Source organism: Rhineura floridana, chromosome 1, assembly GCF_030035675.1.
Source record: "Rhineura floridana isolate rRhiFlo1 chromosome 1, rRhiFlo1.hap2, whole genome shotgun sequence".
NCBI classification, from domain to species: domain Eukaryota; kingdom Metazoa; phylum Chordata; class Lepidosauria; order Squamata; family Rhineuridae; genus Rhineura; species Rhineura floridana.
In genome coordinates, this window is record NC_084480.1 from 51,607,477 (window position 1) to 51,633,521 (window position 26,045).

The following is a 26,045-nucleotide window of genomic DNA, read 5'->3' on the forward strand; positions in this document are numbered from 1 at the left end:
GTCGAGGGTTGAAATAATACACGGCAAGCTGGGTTGAACAAAAGGCCACTTTATTAAACTATAAACAAACCCCTTAAACTAACCTGCAGAGGGAAAACAGGGTGGGAACTTGTCTATAAGCAAGCCATTGCAATATAGCTATCAGGCGACCAGCCCCTACTGGGGCAAGGGCAAGCCATTCTGCTTACCCCTTAACCCCGCCACACCTGTATTTATTTATTTATTATATTACATTTATATCCTGCCTTTCTTTTCATGATAGAAACCCAAGGTGGTTTACATATGGTTCCCAGGCAGTCTTCCATCCAGGCACTGACCAGACCTGACCCTGCTTAGCTTCAGCAGGGTGCTGGCCTTATGTGCCTTCAGGCCATAGCCTGGGAACAAGGTGAGTAGGGGGACCTTCCGACGTCACCACCCTCTGGGGCCCTACAACTCCAGGTGGATGAGGTAAGTAGGACCCAGAAGCAGCCCTTATCCTGCCCTCAGGCCCTAAAGCCCTTCCTGGCAGGCCTCTGGAGCCACCAATCACCTCCAAAGGTGCCTAAGGGGGCCACCTAGCTGTCTTTACCTACTTCCCTTCCCGCAGTTAGCCACCACAAACGGGACAAATCTCTATATAGATATCTACACAAAATACAGCATATCACTATTTAGTCCCCCCTTACCCCACTGCCGAGAACCATGTCTTGCAGACACCTCTGCAGGTCATCCAGAAAGTTGTCGTTCCCTACATCTGTCAGGTGAACTCCATCAGCCCTGTGAAATTCAGTCCGCGTGTGCCATATATCAGGGTGATGTAAAGCCAACCCCCTGTGTGCCAGAAGGTCTAACAATCCTGCTAGCAGGTTGGGCAAAAAGGGGTGACGGGGATCAGAGGCAGCTGGGTGTTCCTTGACCCAGCCTGCCAGCATACGACAGACCCGAAAGTCCTCCGAATGATCCCTAAAAACCTCTGCCTTGGCTACAAAGGTAAGCCCTGCCAGCTTACCTTCAGGGTCCTGACAGAAAGGCTCCTCTTCCTGCCTTCCACCACGAATTCCAGCAGGTGATCTACAGGGATAGGCCACACCTGTGCATAGCCCCTGCTGACCCTGAACTCCTGGAGCTCCCTACCTGCTGTCTGGTAGCTGGTAAGCATGCCAGGTGCAATGGATAGGCTTATGGCCCTCTCTGACTCTGCTCTCCAATCTCCTAAATCTTGGGTGGCACAGCATCCAGCTGAGCCCTGGCCAGCGACACCAGCTGTTGAAACCTCTCCATCTGATTCCATGACAGAGGATCAGCAACACCATTATCAATACCAGGTATGTGCCGTGCCCAAAATAGAACATTAAAATGCAGGCATTGGAGAACAAAGTAACAGACTAGACCCATAACCTTAGTGTTCCTAGATGTGAGAGAGTTGATAACCTGGACCATGGCCATGTTATCACACCAGAAATGGACAGCACAGTTCTGTAGCCTCTCTGCCCACAAGTAGGCCCCAACCACAATAGGAAAATAATAATAAAGTAATAAAATAATAATAATAATAATAATAATAATAATAATAATAATAATAATAATAATAATAATAAAATTTATTTTTCAGCCGCCTATCTGTCCAGGTTAGGGACACTCTAGGCGACGAACAACAAGAATAAAAACAATACATACACATCAACATAATCAAATTTTAAGCTAAAAAACCATTCATTAATTCAATTGTAACATAAGTTAATCTGTCCCAATCTTGTAGGCCTGCCTGAACAGCCAGGTCTTCAAGGCTCGGCGATAGCTGGACAAGGAGGCAGCATGTCTGAGATCGAAAGGGAGAGAGTTCCAGAGGGTGGGGGCCACAACAGAGAATGCCCTCTCTCTGGTCCGTACCAGCCTAGCTATTCTCACTGGTGGGACTGAGAGAAGGTCTTGCGAGGCTGATCTCATCAGGCGGCACAATCGGTGATTCTGTAGGCGTTCCTTCAGATATACTGGGCTGAAACTGTATAGGGAAAAAAATTGAGAAAAGTTAAATCCCTGGTTAACCCCTACCGAATCCAGGTCTGCGGCCAGTACCCATTACCCCAGAAAGTCCCTAACACAACCCCAAAACCCCTGAGGCATCTGATTGGATTTGTAGCTCTGCTTCCAGGAGCAGATCCTCCTTCCAGAACAAAACCCCGTTGAACTCCCACAAAAAAGATGACCACATGCTCAGGCGAGCATGTAAAGCTGTCGTAACACCTGTATCTGTGGTAAGGCCAGGAAAGTCCCACCATGGCATCATACACCTGCCTTAGGAATGCCCAGCCTGGTGTGACAACCCTACATGTGAAGTTTAAAAGCCCTGCCAGCTCCTGGAGGTTCAAAAGGGAAACCTTCTTGGCCTCCAAAACTTCCCAGATCTTGGTCTGCAATAGGCCAAGCTTAGCCCTGAGCAGCCTGCAGCACTGGACCTCAATATCGATACCTAGAAAGGTTAACACGGGCTGGGCCTTCCATCTTCTCTGTGGCTAAGGTAGCCCCCAACTCCTTGGGTCACAAAACTGGGACATCAGATGCTGGCATTCACCAGAACCTACCGTACCCGCAAACAAGAAATCATCCAGATAGTGCACTGCCGCATCCGAGCCTGCCAGCCTTTTGACCGCCCACTCCAAAAAGGAGCAAGTGCTCAAATGCAGCACAGGAAATGGAGCAGCCCATAGGCAATGCCCTGTCTACGTAGAATTGGCCCAAAAAGGCAAATCCCAGCAGCTCAAAATCTTCCTGGTGGACCAGCAAGAGACAAAAGGCAGACTTGATGTCGCATTTGCCCATAAGGGCACCTCTGTTGCATGCACACACCATGCACAGTGCAGTATCGAAAGACGTATAACACACTGTGCAAAGACTATCTGGTATGAAATCATTAACAGAGTGCCTCCACGGATAAGACAAGTGATGGATCAATCTAAATTCCCCGGGAGCTTTCTTGGGAACTATGCAAAGGGGGGGACACCCGCAGAGCTGAGGTAGGGGGTGATGGGAAAGGGCCCAGCACCCTGCCAGCGTGCACTTCCTTATTGATCTTACCCCTTACAATTGCTTCCATGCCTAGGACCAATTTAAGGTTACGAGCCATGAAAGCAATCCATGGATCTGAATACAGTATCCTAAAACCAAAAGAAAACCCCTGCAACAAAAATTGGCCACCCCCCTCAACTGGGTAGCCTATCAACAAAGTCTGTGGCACCTCAAGTTTAACTGGGGAGAGACCCTTTTCCTTGAGCCTCTCCTGAAGTGGGCAGCTTCCTACCTCTCTGTGTGTCCCTGATCCCTCCTTTAAAGGGTCTGTGCCAAGGGCAGTTGGTGCAGGAGTGCGAGGCACCGCATGTTCAGCACTCATGCCTAAAATGACAGGAATGATGGGCACAGAAACCCTGGGAGCTAAACTCCCAGCAGAGCAGCTGACATTGAACCCCTTGCCCAGCAGTTGCAGTTTGTTCTCTCATGATTAACATTTCTCATTGATTTTAATTGGGTTTAAGATGAACAAATTTATAGCACAATCCTATAGAAAATTAAATTTTATTGAGTTCAATGCATTTACTCCCAGTTAAGTAGGTATAGGCCTATAGGCCTTAGGGGAAAATCCTAATGCTGAAGCCCTGTCACATATGGTGGCCAGGGTGGAAGTGGGGGGTAGGCGGATTGTTGTACCAAGCTGGTGCAGTGATTGGGTCCTGCTTGGGCCTAATCTGTCATCTGAGAGCAGCAAGACTGGCTCAAGGTGCAGTGGATCCTGGGCTATCTCAGCCTTTCTCCCCACCTTTGGAAGGTCCTGATTGGTGCAAAAGAGTGTTGGGTTGCTTTACCCATCTGGATCTAACCCAATTACAGCGTCTGCACATCACTTTAACCCGTAGTTAAGCTTAAGTATGATTTAAAGGTGAATGTGCAGAGTTCTGGTGTGGGGGGCAAAAAGCATGTTTTTTTCACTCCTCCTCTGCTCCTGCCATGCTATTTGAACCTGGGCTTGTGGTTTGCTTCTCCCAAACAAACCACAAGTGATCAGCCAAGAGCAAACCTTGGTTAAAGCTCATGGTTTGTTTGGAGAGAGACAAACCACAAGCCTGGGTTCAGATGTAATGCTAAGCTTTGGCTTCGTTTACAGCACCACAGTGGCAGCAGGAGTGGGGGAGAAGTGAAGCAGCCAAGAATTTTGCCACATGCAGTAGACCACTGTATGTTCACCTTTAAATCATAGTTAAGCTTAATTATGGTTTTAAAAGATTAAAACTAGTACATTTGTTTTCAAAAGCAAATGAGGTTCATTTGTATTTTTAGAAATCTACATGCATTGGTAAAACTGAGCATTGCACCCAAGCGTTGTTTCCCAATTAATTTTTATTGAATAATTATAAAACTGGGTATACAAAAAAGGAGATACAACAACAAAAAGATAACAAAAGTAACAGTGTGTTGTATTAGTACAAGCATTCTGAAAACAATGAATACCACAGGTAGAGTTGCCAGGTCAGAAGCATCCCAAAGCCTGAGATTTCAGGGGCGGGCCCGAGTGATGTCACGGGGGCATGTCATACTGATGTCACGGGGGTGGGGAGTAGTGATGTCACGGGGCGGGCCCAGGCGATGTCACGGGGGTGGGGAGTAGTGATGTCACGGGGCGGGCCCAGGCGATGTCACGGGGGTGGGGAGTAGTGATGTCACGGGGCGGGCCCAGGCGATGTCACGGGGGTGGGGAGTAGTGATGTCACGGGGCGGGCCCAGGCGATGTCACGGGGGTGGGGAGTAGTGATGTCGCGGGGGTGGGGAGTAGTGATGTCGCGGGGGTGGGGAGTAGTGATGTCGCGGGGCGGGCCCAGGCGACGTCGCGGGGCGGGCCCAGGCGACGTCGCGGGGCGGGCCCAGGCGACGTCGCGGGGCGGGCCCAGGCGACGTCGCGGGGCGGGCCCAGGCGACGTCGCGGGGCGGGCCCAGGCGACGTCGCGGGGCGGGCCCAGGCGACGTCGCGGGGCGGGCCCAGGCGACGTCGCGGGGCGGGCCCAGGCGACGTCGCGGGGCGGGCCCAGGCGACGTCGCGGGGCGGGCCCAGGCGACGTCGCGGGGCGGGCCCAGGCGACGTCGCGGGGCGGGCCCAGGCGACGTCGCGGGGCGGGCCCAGGCGACGTCGCGGGGCGGGCCCAGGCGACGTCGCGGGGCGGGCCCAGGCGACGTCGCGGGGCGGGCCCAGGCGACGTCGCGGGGCGGGCCCAGGCGACGTCGCGGGGCGGGCCCAGGCGACGTCGCGGGGCGGGCCCAGGCGACGTCGCGGGGCGGGCCCAGGCGACGTCGCGGGGCGGGCCCAGGCGACGTCGCGGGGCGGGCCCAGGCGACGTCGCGGGGCGGGCCCAGGCGACGTCGCGGGGCGGGCCCAGGCGACGTCGCGGGGCGGGCCCAGGCGACGTCGCGGGGCGGGCCCAGGCGACGTCGCGGGGCGGGCCCAGGCGACGTCGCGGGGCGGGCCCAGGCGACGTCGCGGGGCGGGCCCAGGCGACGTCGCGGGGCGGGCCCAGGCGACGTCGCGGGGCGGGCCCAGGCGACGCCGCCGGCGGGCCCAGGCGACGCCGCCGGCGGGCCCAGGCGACGTCGCCGGGCGGGCCCCGGCGATGTCATTAAACATGATACATTAAGTATTAACCACAGTTGCTTGGAGCATACCATTCAAACAAAAACATTTCTCTGATTGGAAATTAAGATAGAAATCCTAGCTAAAAGATAGCGCCTGGATAGGGAACATTTAATCTAGCCTATTTGATTCTGCCGAGAAGGATTTAAGTGCCCTCAGGCCAGGCCAGTCACCAGAAGGCCATTGTAGGAAGAAAGGAACCTAGTGTTATGCAGATATTAGATAGGAGTACTCAGGAGTAAAGATAGATGCCCCTGAAGGCTGCAATTCTAAACACACTTACCAAGCCCCATAGAACTCAATCGGACTTTCTTCTGAGTAGATATGGATTGGATTGTGCTGTTGGTAAAGCTTGACTAGGGATCCTCTGCAGAGATGTCCATATCCAAGCAGGGATAACCCCTTGCCAGGAATGCCCTGCCCCAACCTTTTTACATGGCTGCTCCAAATAGATTTGACCCTTCACTTCAGAAAGAGGTCTGAGAAATAAGTAAGAGTAAGAAGATTCTCTACCCTTTTCTGACTACCTTGTGGGCTGCTATAAACTCACTTTGACAGCCAACACAATTCCAGTGAGTAGTAATTGACAGAGAAAAAACACACATGGTTTGATCTACCTTCACAGACAGCAGCTTGGGAACAACAACAATTGCAGCCACACTTCCCAGTATATGAATTCTCTTTTACCACTATTGTGCAAGAAACAAACCGTCATGCAACCAACAAGGTGCATCATCAATGGGTTTAAGGAGGTTGAGCTGAGCGCATGGAACCACAGTTGTTGCTTCTATGGCTGTAAGGGACAGAGGTTAAAGGTAAATGAAATGCAAACAGAAAAACAAAAGACAGTGATGATTTCCTAAATGCAATACCATTCCAAGCACAACATGATTCCTACAAGTAAGGCAGAAAACTCAGCATCCCACAACCAGTCAGGATTCCTAACCAAAAGCCAAAACTAAAATAGTCCTGGCAGCCAGTTAGCGAAGGTCACAGAAATCCCCATGCAGGACAACCTGACCCAGGCACTGCAGGTAGTGCAGAATGCTGTGGCACGATTGCCGACAAGAGTGATACCCTTCCAGCACATAATACCTCTGCACTGGTTGCCGATTTGCTACCAGGCCAAGTTAAAGGTGTGCTTTCCATGCTACAGGTGCCACACAGTACTTGTTCTGCTCTTGTAAGAAATCAATCCTTTAGTGTGGCAGCACCTATGATTTGGAACTCTCTGCCAATTGACCTTAGGCAGACACCTTCATTGTACTCTTTTTGGCACCTGTTAAAAACATTCTTGTTTAGGCAAGCCTATCCAGGCATGTAGAAGCTATTGTGTTTTTTATCTGTTTTTAACGCATTGCTGGTTTTGTTATTTTAAATGTTTTTAGATACCTGTCTTTAACTGTTTTTGCCAATAATTTTATCTTTTTTATTCCTTCTGTACACTGCTTAGAGGTTTTTTTTTTTTACAATAAAGCGGTATATAAATGTTGTAAATAAAATATATAAATATATGTTGGAGTCACTTTGGCCTTGGGTCTCTTTCCACTTTTTGGAACAAAGGAATCTGTCTTATACCGACTCAGGCCATTTGATACCATCTAGCTCAGTACTGATGACATGGACTAGAATTGGCTCTCCAGGATTCAAGGCAGTAGTCTTTTCCAAAAATTGAATTTTTGACCTTTGCATGCAAAGCATATGCCCTACCACTGAGCTACAGCCCTTCCCGTTTAAAAAAATATCTTTTAAAATTGTTATTTTCAATTCACTAATGAATGCACAGCATACCTAGAGCTATCATTCATTTAAAGCACATTAAACACACATTTGAAGCACATGAATCCCACTACAGAATCATGGGAACTGTAGTTTGTTAAAGGTAGTGGAAACAATAACTGTATAATAACAATAACAATAATACTTCCCAGGATTCTTTAGGGGAAGTCATGTGCTTTAAATGCAAGTTGGATGTGCTTTAAATGTATTGTGTGGGTCTACTTAATAAATTTTCCCTCCATGTAAATCGTTTTAATTAATTTTTCACAATGGAAATGAGCTATAAATTTTACTTGGTGACAATGGGCTACTCACCATCTCTCAGCCTAATCTGCCCCTCAGGATGAAAACAGCAGAGTGGAACCATGACCACCCAAGGAAGAAGGGCACACTTAAAATGTAGAGGAAGTAATAGTTTACAACCATAGTGTGAAACATAGTATAAAGGACATAGTATGAAGAAATACTTATGTGAGCATGACTGTCAAAGATGTTTATTTACACAATCTGTAGATATTCATAGCCCAATCTTAAGCATGTTTACTCAGAAGCAAGTGCCAATGTATTCAATGGGGCTTACTCAAACCTGGAAGTGTGCACAGAACTGCAGCCTCAAGTGTTGTTATGTTATTTCTAGGCTGCCTTTTAGCCAAAAGGCCCCCAAGATGGCTTACACACAAATAGAAAAATACAATACGAAATACAAATAAAAACATAATTTACAAAAATTCAACAAAATCCTAGCATTTCTAACAAGCAACAACAGCTAAAAACCAAAAGCATTTATCTTCCTGGTAAAGGACAGTCCCCAGAAAAATGTCACTAAGGGCAGGGGTGAGAGGGCAAAGCAGTTGGACAAGCTTGCCCCTTGATGGTCCCAGCAGTCTCACCCCTGCAGCAGCAATAAGGAACACGCACCCAACCCAAAATTCAGAATCATGCTACTTTAAGCTGTATTGCAACTGTTTATACTTTGTATGGTTATTAGATTTTAAAGGGATTTATTTCTTGTTGAGAGCTGCCTTGGTTTCCAATCGGCAATCCTACCTCACAGGGTTGTTAGGAAGAACACACACACACACAGGAGATATAAAAATACATAGACCCCATATAATAGTTTATTATCAAAACCAGTTGGTCATTGCAGAACATTTTTTTAAAATAACATCAGTATTGATTTCCTACATAATAAAAGCACTGATACCTATGTAAGCCCTGCCTAATTGCTTTAAAATAGGATTGGAGTGGGGGGGGATAAAGAGTTACAGCACAAGCACAATGCTTTGCTATGTTCACTCAAAAATCCCATTAATTTACAGCACGATCCTAATCATGTCTACTCAAAAGTAAGTCCTATTGAATTCAGTGAGGTTTACTCTGCATATGTGGGATTAGCATTGCAGCTTTACTCCAGAAAAGCAAGTATTGGATTAAAGCTTCATATTGGGGAGGTTTTCAAAACAGTGCCATCTTCAACAGCCCAGGAAAATTTAAACTTGTTTGACTCCTGCACACAACAGTAAAAAAGACTTTTGGTACTGCTGTAAGGTATGAGATTTTCAGATAAACAGGAAAAAACAAGAGTTTTCTACATTTGCAATGCAGTCTAGGTACTGCCTGGAGGCCCAGAAATCCCTTGTCAATCACAACCTTAACTTCACTTATTGGCTAAAAACCTAAAAGGGCTGGGTTAGAGCAGCCAGCTAAGAGATCATTTCACTGAAGTTGCAGGGGTGGTGGCTGACATTATGGTGTATATCTCAGGAACCAGACCACCTAGAAACTTTTTTTTTTTAATGAAAGCTGAGAGTCCGGAGGTTAAGCTGACGCACCCAGAGACCCAGAGAGGACCTCCCAAATCCAGAGTATCTGGCCAACAACCAGACATCTGGCAACCCTAACAGGACGAACTCTGTAGTTTAAGAGACATCTTGCCTCTATGTGTGATACCATCTCCATAAAGAAACATGAGAAGACAGAGGCAAAAGACTGGTTTCTGTTAAGGAAGCTGAGAAAGGGAAACCAAACAACTCAAGAGTTATTTCATATAAAACATCACCCTAATGCTGAAGAAGATACAATGTGTGCACCTCAGTGTTTTTGGGTTTCCCCAGGCTAAAGACAATTGATCCAGAAGTCAGTGATGCACAGTTAGATTTTCAGTAAAACCAATCATCCATTGAGGAAGAGAAAAAGAAAGAAGGACTGACTCTTTTGACTATAATCTGATCAGGCAGCCCTGACTCCCAGATCAGGTTAAAATAAACACAAGCAGAGTACTGTTTGCATGAGAATGATTCTCTTGCTGAACTAGGGCATTGGTTTATAAACCCACTATCTCAATTCCTAAAATGATCAATTTATTTGTACCTGTGAACACACACTGCTTTACCTCTTAATAGTTAGGATATGGGGGCAGGGGAGGGGAGCGATTCTCTTGCTGAACCAGGGTACATATTAGTAACGTTGTCACTGAGAAAACTTCAAAGAAATATACACAGGAATAGACGTTGCCATATTTCATGCTTTCTATCAGTGCAATATAGAATCATAGAATCATAGAGTTGGAAGGGGCCTTGTAGGCCATCGAGTCCAACAGCAGGAAATCCACAGCTAGAGCATCTCCCGCAGATAGCTGTCCAGCCTCTGCTTGAAGACATCCAGCGAAGGGGATCCCACCACCTCTCTAGGCAGTCGGTTCCATTGCCAAACTGCCCTTACTGTCAAGAAGTTCCTTCTAATGTCCAATCTGAATCTACGCTCCTGCAACTTAAAACCATTAGACCTAGTCCTACCCTCTGGGGCAGCAGAGAACAAATCTGTACCCTCCTCTATGTGACAGCCCTTCAGGTACTTAAAGAGTGCAATCATGTCACCCCTCAGCCTTCTCTTCACCAGACTGAACATGCCAAGTTCCTTCAACCTTTCCTCATAAGACTTGTTCTCCATACCAGCTATCATCCTTGTCACCCTCTTCTGAACCCGCTCCAACTTGTCTATATCTTTCTTAAAATGAGGTGCCCAGAACTGAACGCAGTATTCCAGATGAGGCCTGACTAATGCAGAATATAGTGGGACTATTACTTCCCTCGACCTGGAAACTATAGCTCTGTTTATGCAGCCCAAAACCGCATTTGCCTTTTTTGCCACAGCATCACACTGCTGGGTCATGTTCAATTTGCGATCCACTACAATTCCAAGGTCCTTCTCACACGCACTACTGCTAAGCCGGGTATTTCCCATCCTGTACCCATGCATTTTGTTTTTGTGGCCTAAATGCAGAATCTTGATGCATGCTTATTCAGTAACTCACTGGGTTCAATGGAGTTTACTTCCAAGCATGCACAGGATTGCAGTCTGGGTTATATACCAAGCCAAGGGATTTTGAAGCTGGATTACACTTTCTAGCTCCAAATACCTTTAAACCAACCTATTAACAAGGGAGGGACTGAAGATTTCCAGTCTGAAACAAGACATGTTTTTGCTGTTCTTCATAAACAAGTAACCTTCATAAACAAGTAACCTTTTCCAAATTATCTTCTGTAACAGTATTCTTTAAATAGCTCAACTTTTAGATCAGATTGGATTATAAACCCACCATCTCCACAGTAATTCCTAAAATGATCAATATATTTCTACCTGTGAACACACAGTGCTTTCCTTCTCAATAGTTAGGACATTCAGGACAGGCAATTGTAAACCACCCAGAGAACTTCGGCTAGGGGGTGGTATACAAATGCAATAAATAAATAAATATGGGGGCAGGGGAGGACAGGGAATAGGCAAGGACTGGAAAATGGCCAATGGAACTGCAAGGAATGGAAAGTGGCCAATTTTTAAAAGGGAATGCATGGAAATTACAGGCCACTTAACTTAATATCTGTTCCATGAAAACTGGATAAAAGCATTGTTAAAACTATAAAGTATATAGAAGAACTGGTTTGCTGAAGCAGAATCATCTGTATGAGAGTTATTAAGAAATTCAAAAGTGAAATTGCTGATCTTCTAACAAAAATATGTAACTTGACCCTAAGAGCAGCCTCTGTACCCGAAGATGGGAACATAGGCAATGTAACACCAAGTTTTCAAAAAGAATTCAGGGCTAATCCAGGAAATTAAAGGCTGATTAGGTTAATATCTGTTCCAGGAAAACTGCATTGTTAAAACTAATAGTACAAAACATATAGAAGAACAAGCCTTACTGTAGAAACAGCATAGCCTCTGCAAGGGTAAATCCTGTCTTGCAAACCTTTACAGTTCTTCGAGAGCATTAACAAGCATATAGACAGAAGTGATTCAGTTAACTGTGTATACTTAGCCTTTCAAAAAGCTTTTCATTAAGTTACCTCACCTGAGACACCTGAGTAAGGTTAGCAGTCATGGAATAAAAGGAGAGGCCCCCTTATGAATCAGTAACAAGAACAGGAGGAAATTGACAGGTGTCCCAGTGGAGGGCTGTAGAAAGTGAAGTCCCTCAAGGATTGGTATTTGGACCTGTGCTTTTTAACTTTAATGATAAAGAATTACAGGTGAGCAATGACATAGCCAAGTTTGCTGATGATGCCAAATTGTTCAAGGTGGTAAAAAAAAGAGAGATTGCCAGGACTCCCAAAAGAAGCTTTATACTGGGTGAATAGGCAGTAAAAATAGCAAATGCAATTGAATGAAAGCAAGTATAGAATATATAATTCTTAATTTCACATACTGGGGTCTGAACTGGAGGTGATTGGTCAGGAAGGAGATCTTGGTGTCATAGTGAATGGCTCAGGTAAGATGTTGACTCAGTGTGTGACAGCTGTGGAAAAGGCAAATTCCTTGCTAGGGATCATTAGGAAAAGAATTGAAAATAAACTTTCCATATCATAATGATGCTATACAAATCTATGGTGAGACCACACTCAGAATATTGTGCACAGTTCTAGTTGCCTTACTTCAAAAAGGATATTGTAGAATTTACAAAGTTTTTAAAAAGGGCAACCAAAATAATAAAGGGATTGGATATGAGGAAAAGTTACATCATCCAAGTTGTCTTAATTTAGAAAAAAAGACGAGAGAGGATATTGTAAGGTTATGCATGGTGTAGACAAAGTGGACAGGGAGAAGTTTTTCTCCCTCTCATAAGAGCCATCCAAAAGAAACTGAATGTTGGAAGATTCAGGAGAGGCAAAAAAAATTCTTCACACAACACATAGTTCAACAACGGAACTCATTCCCACAAGATGTAATGATGGTCACCACTCTGGATAGCTTTAAAAGAGGATAAGTCAAAATCATGGAGGATAAGGCGATCAATGGCTATAAGTCATGTCAGCAATATTCAACCTCCACTGTCAGACACAGTGGCGTACTGGCAAAAGTGCAGAGTTTCTTCATGCCATGACCTACTCGCAGCCCTCCTCTCTCTCTCTCTCTCTGACACACACACACACACACACACACCACATGCTGTCTGCAGATTCACCACCCCTGCTACCACAGAGAAGGAGGCTGGAGAGGAGGGCCCCCTCTGACCGAATAACAGAGTGCAGGCCACAGCAATAGCCTCCCCCACAGCACCAGACTGCAGAGGAGGAAGAGGAAGACCACACTGTGGAGCAAGAGGCAGGCTGTAGGCTGGAGTGAGCAAATATCTGCTTAACTCCATTCCCTGTGGTCAGAATTAAGCAGATTTTTTTCCTGCCCCAGCTTGCAGCCTGTCTCTTGCCCCATGGTGTGGAGCCTCCTCTTCCTGGTTTTCCTCTGCGATTTGGCCCTGCTCAGAGAGGTTGTTGCAGAGGCCTCCACTATATCACTTGGCCCAGGGGGGACCCTCATCTTCTGCCTCCTCCTTCTCCATGGTGGTGGTGGTTGCAGATCAGAGGGAGCCGGAAGGCGGCCTCCTATAGAAAAAGTTAACAGGACAATGTCCCAATGTGTCCTGCCTGGAAAAGACACCTGGTCAGACAGTATGCCTCTGAATACCAGTTGCTGGGCATCAGCCACACAGGGCCTTCTCTCAGTCCCGCCAACTAAAACAGCTAGGTTGGTGGGGACTAGAGAGAGGGCATTCTCAGTGGCGGCCCCCACTCTCTGGAACTCCCTCCCATATGATCTTCAGCATGCCCCTTCCCTGAATGTATTCCGCCAGGCCTTGAAGACCTGGCTTTTCAGACAGGCCTTCAGGACTTCCGGGGAGGGTTAATCTCTATGACTAATTGCCTATTACTCTGAACTGTCATTGTTTTATAGTTTTTATCACTTGTATTGTGTTACTATCATGTATTTTATTGTAACTGAGATGTACGTCGCCTAGAGTGGCCATTGGCCAGATAGGTGACACATAAATTAAATTATTATTATTATAAGTTGGGAAAGTATTGTTGTGCAATTGTGCTGCTTTCAGGCTTCCTATAGGCAATTGGTTGGCCACTGTGAGAACAGCATGCTGGACTAGATGGGTCATTGGCCTGATCCGGTAGAACACCTTATGTTCTTATAATGGGCCACATTGGATGATCTCTATTCCCTGATGCAAGCTATTTCACAAGATATACACCTGTCCCTCCCCCACCTCCAGTGCACTTGTTGCATATGTTCATCAATGGCCTAAGTACATGAGAAAAAACCCCAAGGTTGATCCACTGTAAATGATCAGCCACATGATTTTGGACAGGTATGGTATTTTCTAACTCCCTTCCATGTAATGGGTTAGAATGGGGTATCTGGCCCAATATCTTGATTGGTATAGTAGCTGGAAACCACCCTCGGCCATAAGGAGTGACTCACTCTGAAGATTTTCTCCTCAAATGTCTGTTAGCACAGATGTTAACAGAGAGAACCAAAACTGCAGATAAGAACCCTGATATATATGAAAACTACTATCATGATGTGCCCCCTAAAGCCTATTTTCCATAAGCTAAATATTATCCACTCTTTAAAGTCATTGTGTGTCCAATGTTCCATTCCCTTTATTATCTCTATTAGTATTATCTGAATAATTACCAGTTTATGTAAAGTGTGCTGACAAAAACTGTACAAAATAGTCCAGCTGAGGCCTAATCTGCAAATTAGACCAGTATTATCTCTGCAATTATGCACACAGTGCAAGCCATAGCAGTGTAGCTACCAAACTTTGAGTAGAATTATGTTTAGTAGCTGCAATTTCTCCAATGCAAATAATAATAATTTTAAAAATAATTATTTTCAGAGAATATGCAGTCCCCATGAACTCCAGGAGCTGTTCCTGAGGACCAATTTGTTTCTGTGTCTGTCTGCTTACAAGGCTTAAAGTTACCCATAAAGACCATGGGCCATAGTGCCACAGACTCCCACTATATTTCCTATAGTTTCCTGGGGAAACAGCTTGATTGTTAAACTGCTCTGGGAACTGTAACTCTGTGAGGGGAATGGGGTCTCCTAACAACTCTCAGCACCCTTAACAAACTACAGTTCACTGGATCCTTGATGGTGTTGGAAGTGGGGCAAGAGCAACTCCTGTTTTGTTCTTTTTGATTGTGCTCCAGAGGGAAGCTAGAGCTAGGGTCCTCCAGATGGATAGGCTTTGTTTACCTTTTTACCTGTGATGCTCTGACTGACTTCCTTCTGTCGTTTAGACTGTGACATCTTTAGAGAAGCTTACCTGTCCCTCCTCCTTCTGCCCTTTCCACTTCCTTTCTTCTCCAGCTGTCCATGAGAGAGGAGATATCCCTTTGTCTCTGCTCTCTCCAAGCATGAGACTAACCCCCGTGCCTGGGCTTTACGCCTCCAACTTAGCTAGTTAGTTAGAACTAGATATGCCTTTTCTATCTACTATGTATTTCTATAAATAAAGTAGCCTTTCTTATTTTCCTAAGTCTCAAGTCTCAGTGATGCTGATGCAGGGTAAAAGCCTGCTTTCTTAGGCAAACGCACGCACATGCTGGCACACTCGCATTTCAACATCTGCTGTTACTCTCTGCTGCTGTGGTGCTGCTTTTAAATGAAATTAAGCAACACAACTACACACAGCGCAACAGGTGGGAAGCCATGACTGTTTAAAGTGATATGATACTTCTTTAAATGGATAGTGCAGATCGGGCCACAGTTCTGGTGGAATGTTTTTACTGTACCAAAGATATTACCAGATCCATAGTTGGCCCATCTATGTATGTGTACAAACCATCATGAACTACTATTACTTAATACAGTATTTATTTAGCACCAACAGTGTGTTAGAATAATACTGGTGCCAAACAGACTTTTTTGTTGTTGTTCATTTCAGTTATGGCCCAGAATCCATGCTACACAAATGCCAACCCATTGCATTTCTGTAATATCTTTATTCCTTCCCCCACACGCCCCCATCTGACTTGTGGCATGCTTCCCTTTCTCTTGCACCATTGCTGAACAAGCTTTTCCAGTGTGGACAAGTGACACAATATTGTCACACCTGAATGGTGGGAGTGCTTCAACCTACAGAACAGGTTTGTTGACCATTCTGTACCTTTACCATTGGAGTCAACTTCCACAACCCTCAGCTGCCTCAGCTTTGCTGACCTTTCTGCCATTTCTTGACACCCTTTTTCCTTGTGAATGTTTATTTTCCAGATTATATTTTTCCTTTTGATTTGGGCGTGGTGGAGGAGATATTTCAAATATACACCTACACAGTTGTGCACAATGATACATACTGATCTGAATATTATTATTTAATTGAGGACAAAGGCAGGCAGTTAGTTGACAATAGAATCTCAATAACTGGAAGATCACTACAGAAACCATGCTGAGCAAGGCAGCAAACAATGTACAAAAACTTTGGAGGCCGGTAATCATGGTGCATGTGCACAAGGGATCACCTTAAAGTGGGGGAGGGGAACAGAGTGGTCTCATCAACTTCACACTACTATGTCATCTCTGATACTACCCACAACAGTCCAAAAGATGTACTGCACTGCATAGGTGTGCATGCATCAACCTGTGGGGGGAGGGAAGGTTAGGTGTGTTTGAGAGCAGCTCGTGTGACATTGCAGATACCACCCAACTAGCCATGTACCACTTCAAAATTGCCATGTGGGCAGGAAGTGTATGATGTCTATGGGAGAAAGACAGTGGTAATGATCTCACTTTTGAGAAAGAGTGGAAGAGTGTTGCAAAGCTGTGCAATACTATGAGTGGATCCATGCTGGAAGAGCCATAATTTCTAAAAGCATCAACATTGATCAACCTTTCCATCAACCAAAGCAATACAAGCTGGTCCAGGTGTCTGATTCTAGAGGGGAATGACATTTTTCTGCCTCCAGCCTCTAACTGAGGGCTGGCAAACCCTTTTCAGACTGAGGGCTGCATTCCCATCTGGGCAACCTTCCAGGAGTCACATGATGGTGGTGGTGGGTGGGGTAAGAGGCAAAAGTGGGCAAAGCAACAAAAACTTTACCTTTGTACAGTAGGCTCGTTTCTACAAATACTCACACACTTCTCTGTCTTCCATCCAGGCAACCAAGAGGCATTATTAGAATTCAAGGATAACATTCCTGCCATGCAAAAACACCGAGGTTGTATAAAATAAGGATGGTGAGGGGTGTGGCCTAGAGCGAGGAGGTAGCTAAGAAGGAGGTGCGGTCTGAGGAGAGTCCTGAGGGCCAGCTAGAGAGGTCTGGAAGACCATATTTGGCCCCTGGGCCTGAGGTTCCCCACCTCTGCTCATTCATTCATTCATTCATTCATACATACATACATACATTTGTGTGTGTGTGTGTGTGTGTGTGTGTGTGTGTGTATGTCACATGGAGTGTCATTTTGATATTTTGCTTCAAGTATTAAAAAAATGCATATGACAGCGGCAAACATCAGTTTAAGAGCAGTGCCAGGAGGGTGTCTCACCAGGTCATCCTCTTGGTGCCCTCAAGGACATGGCTATGTGACCCAATGTTTTGAATCAACTGAAATGGAATGGGATTGGCCAGTGGAAGAAATACTTCTCCCTTTCTTCCCCCGCCCAGTCTCGTTTTGCTCCTCATATGACCTGTAATTTTGCCGCAGCACAAATTACTTGTTCACTTCACACTTGTTGGCTCCCAGGCTTGCAGGACGTGTCCAGCTTCAACTTCAAGGTCAGTTGCACTTGCCTCTGTTTATTCCCCATCAGCACTGACATTTAGATGGGAGGGTTATTAAAAATGTATTCAAAATGCCATAGATTGTAGCCTTTTAGGAGATACAGTTCACTCATTTGCATAAGTGCTCAGAAAACTGTGACAGTGAGATTTGTCAGGCCACAGTGCTTCTGCTCCAGATAGTGATACTGAAACAACATGTTAAATATATGAACATAAAACCTCTCTTATGCAAATGGTAATAGCATTTCCACAGGCAACCTGCTGAGCAGCCCTCTTAAAAATGTCAACACTGTCCAAAAATGTCTTTCATTAACTAGAAAGAGCTGAAATGTTATTGCAGACGTTTGTTTTATTCCTGTAAAAGAATGTATCTTGAGATGTGATCAGTATCCAGATTTATCTCTGCCTGAATTGCCCAGCATCTCTCCAAATTGCCCCCCTGACCTTAGTGAAGAATGCTGCTTTATATGCCTTCTTTTGTTTACAGTGCAATCCTATTCATTATGTCTACTCAGAAGTAAGCCTCAATGAGACTGCCTCTGAGGTGATTATAGGATTGCAGCCCAAATTAATGAGTATTTTTGTATAAGAAGAAAACATCAGACACTGGAGTTTTGAACAAGTTACAAGGAGCCCAGAAAAGCACATTGTCTTTTTTCATTGCTCCATATTTCATAACACTGTACCACAGAATTCCACAGAACCCTAAAGCAACAATTGTCAATACTCTTACTTGAAAGTGAGCCCCATTGAACACAATGAAACCTACTTCCAGATAAATAAGCTTAGGAATGCTCTGTTAGAGTACTCCTGGTTTTTAAATTTTAGATCTGGCAAACCTGCAAACAGATCTCATTTAGCTAACAGAAGAGCCAGAGAGGTTAATTACCACGAATAATAACCTTTCCTTGTATGTTTATATCTAATTGGCGGATTAGTTATATTAGAATACTTTAACATGGGTTTAAGTAACTTGCTTGATTATAAAAATATTTGTGTACCATTATTTCGTTAAAAACACTGAAGCAGTTTATAACATGTTAACAACAACAACCATAACCATAGAATAAAAACATTAAAAATACAATAGAAACAAAGCTGTTGCAAAAAAAACCTTATGTCCATTAATTTCAGTGTGTCTAATCTGAGTATGACTAAGTCAGATACACCTATTTTCTCTGAATGCAACTTAAATCCAAGTGCTTAGGATCACACACCAAACCAGCTTCGATCCAAATAATATGGCATAAATAGTTCTTCAGGTAGTGTAGTTTAATAGTTGGTAGGCAAAGGGGATTATTTTCAACTACTCTTTACCATGCTGGTGTCAACAATTAAATGATACATAATATAAAACTGCTAGTACTTTATGATAACGCACAGACTGTATACCAGCCTGACACCTGAAATGCATTATTTCATGTGCTTATATATTTCAATGGTACTAAACAAATATTATGATCAAAATTAAGATTTTTACTCATCTGTCTATTTTGTGAATTTATGAACTCCTCCTTCCGTACAGACTCCCAGGGCAATGGATCAGGAGCTGATTAACAAAACCCTGAATGCCTTTTTTATGTATTCAAGAAATAAAACATATAACGGCAGCCATTATTGTTTTATTTTGTTGAGAACAGAGCTAGTTGTTGAATACATATGCACTAATGTATCTACTAAAAGTTTTACATTTTTAAAAATTACGTTAGGGGTTTTTTTTAGCCACTACCACTGAAAATAGAGATTTGTTTATATACCAGCTTTCTATTCTGATTTGTTTTTCTTCTTTGCTATTTAAATTATATCTGTGCAGTTTCTCAGTGGATGCATAACATTTAGCTAAAGCTGCAGCTTAAGATCCCTTGAAAAAGTCAAGAGTCACAATTCACATGATGCAATTCTATTCCTACCACTACAGTAGTATATCTACTCCTATTCCTAAACGGCTGAGTTTCCTGCCTGCAGATTCTTTCCTTCTCTGACCAAAAAACAAACAAACCCCACAAGCCCCATATGCTTACTAATATGAATGAAAGAGAGAGAGAGAAAACTAGCAAAGAGAAAGAGTCAAACCTTTTTAGTGTTCCTACTAAAACCACTTCTCCTTTAGCAGGGTTGCTTTTAAATGCATCTCTAGCTTCAGCGGTTTAACATCTGACATTCAGTTTGTAAATTCACTGTGCTTAATCTGACACCATTTGAACATGCAAGCCAAGAGGACAACTGTCCTGGAAAGTGTTGCCAATATAGGAAGTGATAACTTTAGGTCTGTTCTGAAACTCCTGGTGAAAGTAATAAGAGGAGTCTTTGCTGTTCTTAAATCGAAACAAATGGGAAATGTTGCAGCTCAGGTCTAGTGTAATGTATATCCTCTGACCTGGGAGACCTTTCCCTAAATTCATATGTGTTGTGGGGTGGGTGGGGATGGCTAATTACTTAGTTAGCAATGAGGAAAATTTCCTTTATGCACAGCTTAAATGCTGCAGTCTCAACTCACATGGTATGTAAGGCTCAGGTTACAAGTCTTGGCACCTGCACCTAAAACAGAGTATGGGGCCTGACACTGGTGTCCTCTGGACTGAAATATAGTGCCAAAAAACTGGATTTCCTATTGTTCTCGCTGCAGTGGGTTTGCAACACTGACCTCGCTGGAAGATATATTGTGTTTTTCTTTATGAGGATTAGCCTATAGGATATAGCAGAGTAGTATGGATATTTTGTGTTTCCCACTTCCCAAGCATGAAGAAGTCCATGGGCAGTACTCCAGTGTTTCAATTCCTTTGATGAAGACATACAATGTCTTTTGTAATATTTACATATTTACACATATAGATGCAAAGCCCATTGAAAGTAAGCAGTCTCCTAAAGCAGGCAACACAACTGCTAATCCTGCATCAAAGTCTCCAAAGAGCAACTGCACCCTAAGGTGCTTCATCTCAGAACTTGTTCCCCATGCCTCTGCCCAAATTCAATCAGAAAAAAAATCCTTCTAGCGGTCTCTCTAGCTCAGTGCAGTGGTTCCTTCTTCGCACATACATTGAATGCTGGGGTGGAGAAAGTCATGTCTGCTAGCCACAGACCCTGATGCAAAATGTCTACCAGCCACACACTCCAGTGGCTGTACTTTCAGCTTTTATGTGTAAGGGTGAATGAGTGGCTACAAATGTGTTGCAGGGACAATCCTGCTTCCCCCTCCATCTGTTCAATGTATGCACGGGGGTGGGGGAAGAGACATCTGCACACTCTGTCTGTCCCTCACACAAATTATCATGGGCATTATTCAAAAGGCTAGAGAGTTTAGACCTCTTGTTGGATCACTGATCACCCACCTAATTTATCAGGCAAAACCTCAATATATGGCTTATTTATGTCAATCAAGACAGCCAAATTTATCATTATATAACAGGAGTAAGGAACCTATTTGGCTCCATGGGCGAGATCCTTATCAGAATCTGCCTCTCAGGCCAAATTTGACAGGTGGGTGGGGCTGCCCACCTGACAATCACCTGGCATTATAAATATTGTAAGGTGATTTTATGATTTCAAGTTCCAAAGTCAGAACTTCAAAGCACCTCGCAGGGAGCAAGGCACCGCTAAAAGGAAGTTTCCCCCCCTTCATTTTAGCAGTTGGTTCAATGCATACTCCTGGGACTGAACCTTGACTAAAATAGTTTCCAAGGTGAACTCTTGGGAGTATTGATACCTGTGTGAATCAAAGGAAAATTGCTGTACTACAAGCATTTTCTTTGCTTTCATTTATATTACTTGTGCTTAAAATCGCTTGATGAAAGAAAAGCCAAATTCTGCAGTCAGAATACAAATTAAGCTTGAAGAACTGTCTGTCTCCACATGTACTTATCTGTATGCTGATCTTCAGCAAAGCACTCTTGCAGGTGCCCCATCCATCTGAAGTGAAGCTGGAGATTACCAGAGAGAAGGCCTTAACGGTGGTGGTGCCTCAGTCATAGAACACTCTCCCCTTATTGTTTTCTTGGTACCAGGCAAAAACATTTATTTTTCTAGGCTTGTCCGATACAGTTCTAAAGCTGACTGCTTCATGTCATTTTTGTGATCTTGCACCCTTTTTAGTCTATGTTATGTTGATAACTATATTTTAATCATTTTATTCTTTCTCATAAATTGCCCTGAGATTATGGTTGAAGGGCAGTATAAAAATACCTCTATAATGAACAAACTTGCACACATTTAATTTGTCTTTTAAGGATAGGAAAAGGAAAAGTGGAAGGTGAGGACTAAAATAGGGGCAGTGGTTAAAGACGATGGATAAAGGGCCAAATAGATAAGCCTTTCTTTGGTACTGGCATCTCCTTTGGTTTCTAAATTTCAGTCTAGCACAGGGATGGGGAACCTGCAGCTGTCCAGATGTTCCTTGAGCCACAGCCAGCATGGCCAATGGTCAGGGATTAGGGAAGTTGTAGTCCAAGAACATCTCCCCCCCCCATTCCCGGTCTAGCAACAGATACTGCTCAGCTGTTAAAATTTTGTCCATTTTGATGAAATCCATGTTTTAAACTGAAAACTGTTATCAGGGTCTGGCTCCTGATCCGATGAGGGATTTTGTGTTTTCAACAGGACATGTTTTGGCTATATACAACACAGGTGCAGGCACCCTTCTTACAAAAGAGCAGTAAGCATGGCCATAGCCAGACTTTGTTGCCATTTCCTGGCAGGGTTTCAAATTGGGAAATCATCAACTTCTTCCTAATGAATTAAACTGTAACCCTAGGGCCAAGTCCAAGTGTTTATGGGTGGTATTCTATGCTAGCCTTATTCAGAGTAGACCCATTGAAGTTAATAAACATGACTAACATAGGTCCATTAATTTCAATGGGTCTACTCTTAGGACTTAGTTGAATACATGTATTTTAGTGGTCCAGTTTATACAGAATGCTAAGTCAAACTATGGCTAAGCATGAACACCTGAGTGTGAGGGTACATACAGTAAAAAATGTGGCCATTTCACTCCTCCCATAGTCCTGCTGTTGCCATGCTACTCAGAGTTAAGCCATGGTTTGGCTTAGCGTTATGTTTAAACCAAGCCAGTGTCTATGAATTGCTGGAAAACCCACTGTGAACATTAGGAAATCTTCAATGGACAGGGCTGGTTGGGTTAAGTAGGTGGTTGTTGGAGTGCTACAATTTCTCCTGACTAAAGCCCCTGGAGTGTGTCCTAATTAGAGATGTGAAAGCCCAGAAAAAAATGAAGTTTTTAACAAGTTGCCCCATTTCCCCCACACCCAATTGTTTCCCCTGAAATATTGGGGGAAAATGGGGGAGGATTAAAAAAACATTTACCTTTCAAATTTTCCCAGTTTTTTAACTAGGCCTTCACATCTCTAGTCTCAATACAGGAAGTAACAGGAATGAGAACTTGAAGCTAGAAGTAATTCTGCCACAATAAATCCAGCCAAACATGGGCTAGAGTTCATTTTAGTGTCTACTCAATGGCAGTGATAACAGCCAAAGTGATCCTACTTCTTGGCCGTTATTTCAACAGTGAAGTGTTAGCCAGCAGTTTATTCTGGGTAGTTCAAAGCCTTCTGAATGACAGGCTCTCTTGTGACCACTTTGTGGCTTGCTATGACATATTATTCAGACTCCACATTGGTTATCAAAGCCTTTTGTTACCTACCAGTCTATCTTCCTATGACCTGGATTATTTTGAGTAATGGATTTCAAGAGCAATTTTATTTGTGGTTTTATTGAATGTTAAAATTTGATTATTTTTATTGCTGTACGCTATTTGGGGAACCAGCTAGCTGAAAAACAGGATAAGAATGGACAGATTAAATGAATAAAATTATTTATGGGGAGCCTATCACCACTGATTTAAAACAGACATTTTCCTCTTCTAAAACATACTCTTGTTTTTCCATTGGAAGCTGTGGTGTGTTTTTCAAAATATTCTTAGGTAGGGGTGCACTATTGATGCAGATGGGACAGTGCACCCAGTGGACTTTGTCCTGTAGTGCAAGTGAGCACAAGACACTCACTGTTTTGCCTACAGCTATTTAGAAGACGAAGGAGCTCATTTCAGGTTTCAATGGTTTCAGTGGGAAGTGTCAGAAATTCACTAAGGCAATGGCAAGAATCCAAGCAAGGATTAAGGGGCTGCTTTTGGATATACTCAAGATCAAATGGAAATGAAGGAACATTTGCTGCAGTTGCTTTCTTATATCTCATTATAACTGAAGACATAGGAGTTCCTAAGGAATAATAACATAGATAAATCTCTCAGCAGAAGGTATGGAGGGGATATTTCCTGATAGCCCTGATAAAAAGATTTTCCTTGGTAGCAGTTAAGAATAATTTGTACTAGTTTTAGTGGTTAGTTACCAAACTCTTCAAGGAGCCTCTATTAAACCTCCAGCTAGTCTGCAGAGTATTTGTTTTTGCTTTCATTGAATGAACAAGAAACGTCTGCTTCAAAAGCTTCACTTGCAACTGATGCACAAATCTGCTTCAAGGAATTCTGGAGAAAGGTGAAAGCTTTCAGGTGTGTGTCCTTCCATACTGACTGCTCTCAGTTTCTTGAAGTTCATATATCAGGCCCAGGTTAAGAAATGTTGCTCTAGAAAAAGCAATTAAATTTGGTCTGGGTTTTCAGTTCTCTTTTGTGGCAGTCAGAATTTGCTTGAAAGGTCAGTGACAACAAATTAGCTGCAAGGGCAGCTTTTAAATCTGTGTACAAAATTTAAATGGTGTGTGTTTTTAGTCACCAGTACTCTCTGTTAATTACTCCCACACAAAATCAGCTGCTTCATCTTTTGCATGACTATTCGTGTAAGTCCTGATGCACAATATGTTATGTATTGATTTCTCTTCTAATTCTTTTATAAAATGGAACTGGGATGCAGTAAATGTGCTTAGCAACCGTTGCTGTCCTGGTTGGTCTGAATGTCTCCACTGCTGTAGCCTGACGTTTTTCTCTTTTGGCATATATTGGCAAAAGCACAAAAAAACTGGACCAGTCTATCTTTGGGGAAGGGTTGTAAGTCAGTGGTAAAGCCTGTGGTAAAGTCCTGAATTCAGTTCCTGATATTTCCAGGTGGCAAGTCTGAAAAAGGTTCCCATCTGAAACCCAGGAGAATGGCTACCAGTCAGTCTAGTAGATGACATGGAGCCAGATGGACCAGTGTCTGAGCTTAGTATAAGGCAGCTTCATATCTCCCTATCCTTGACCTAGTTCCTACTGGTTTCAGATGCAACTCTCAGGACCACTCAGGACGAGTGGGGCCAATTCATATACTCCTAGGGAAAGCTGAAGTCTTTTGGACTTATGTCTTGTACTGATTTATTTTATTTGGGAACGTGTGCACGATATTCCAAGGAAGCCTTGGGGCAATGTACAAAACAACATAAAAACAACTATAGACCCCCATAGACCTACCTGCCTCAGATAGAAGAGGACTAAGAAAGCTGCCCAGGATAGGATCAAAACGTCTTGCAAAACAGCCACCTTTACAGTGCAATTCTATCCATATGTACTCAGTCCTGTTTAATTCAATTGGACATATTCCCAGGTAATTAGGTATAGGATTGCAGCCTTCATGTCTGGTAGGACTCAAGCCCACAGCAAGACTGAAAGAAGTCAAGCAGGATTTCATTGGGATGCTTCTGCTGCTGCTGCCAAGCACCAGCCAAAAAAATGGATTTATAAGGAAACCAGCCAGACTAGCAAAGGTGTTTCTTAATAGCAATGGTCCACAGTGGGTCATGTGACACTGCCTGACTCTTATAAACATTTGCAAGTCAGGCTTGCCCTGGTCACAGCAATAAACCAAAAAGGGGACTCTGCTGCTTTCCCCCCGTAACAGACCACTCTTGCTCATCTAACTTGAAAGGAGCATCTAATATAACCTAGTTTGGTAGAACTGAGCCTTCAAAACGGTGTAATGTTGACAAATGTGCTAAATTATCTATGCATCCTACAACTGGGCAAGTGGGAAGTCTAAATAGGATTGCCAACTTCCAAGCTATGGATCATAGCATGATTTCAACTAGGGCTGAGCCCTAAATCTTGTTTTCCATGTGTGGATTCAGGCTTAGAATATGGAAAAGAAAGAAGAAACTGCACTGAAGAATGCATAAAATGCCTTGTCCTCAGCACCATTTTTTTCGTATTTTTAGAAGGGCATGCAGTGAATGCATGGCGGAGGAAGCAGGATCATGCTCACTATGCCCTCGCTCAACCTCCTTGCATTCATTGTTCCTCTGTGGTAAAAGGCTGTGTGCAACATGCAGGTTTTACATAAAAAGGGTGTCTCCTCCATGGGCTCAGTGTACAAGCTTCCAGACTGTGTGGGAACAGCATAAGTAACTACAATTTTCATAAAACATATTTTCATATAAGGTTATCAGGTTGATGGAAGATCCATGTCAGTATTTCCTCTCCTATTTCCCCTTCCCCTTCCAGATGCTTGTAATGGATGAAGATCAAGCTGCCTGTTTTTAAAAAAACACGCCTTTGGAACAGTATGCATCTTTTCCATTAAGTATCTGAGGGATTAGTGTTGTGA

General features: G+C 43.8%; 1 protein-coding gene and 1 long non-coding RNA gene across 3 annotated transcripts in view; one reads left to right on the top strand and one right to left on the bottom strand.

Moving 5' to 3' along the window:
- Positions 1-1,561: 1,561 nt before the first annotated feature.
- LOC133382076 (uncharacterized) lies at positions 1,562-19,665 on the bottom strand. Of its 2 annotated transcripts, XR_009761786.1 has the most exons (4): positions 19,579-19,645; positions 7,748-7,823; positions 6,271-6,446; positions 1,562-1,984 (listed from the first exon to the last, which is right to left on the bottom strand). It is a non-coding gene; the product is annotated as an uncharacterized LOC133382076 (long non-coding RNA). The 2 variants fall into 2 exon arrangements; XR_009761787.1 differs by lacking the exon at positions 7,748-7,823 and having other exon boundaries at positions 19,579-19,665.
- The window catches only part of CKMT2 (creatine kinase, mitochondrial 2), a 44,340-nt gene continuing 35,725 nt past the window's right edge, over positions 17,431-26,045 (top strand). Inside the window, exon 1 of the mRNA XM_061621721.1 lies at positions 17,431-17,499. The gene's annotated coding sequence lies outside the window, so the exon portion shown is untranslated. The remainder of the gene's footprint in view (positions 17,500-26,045) is intronic.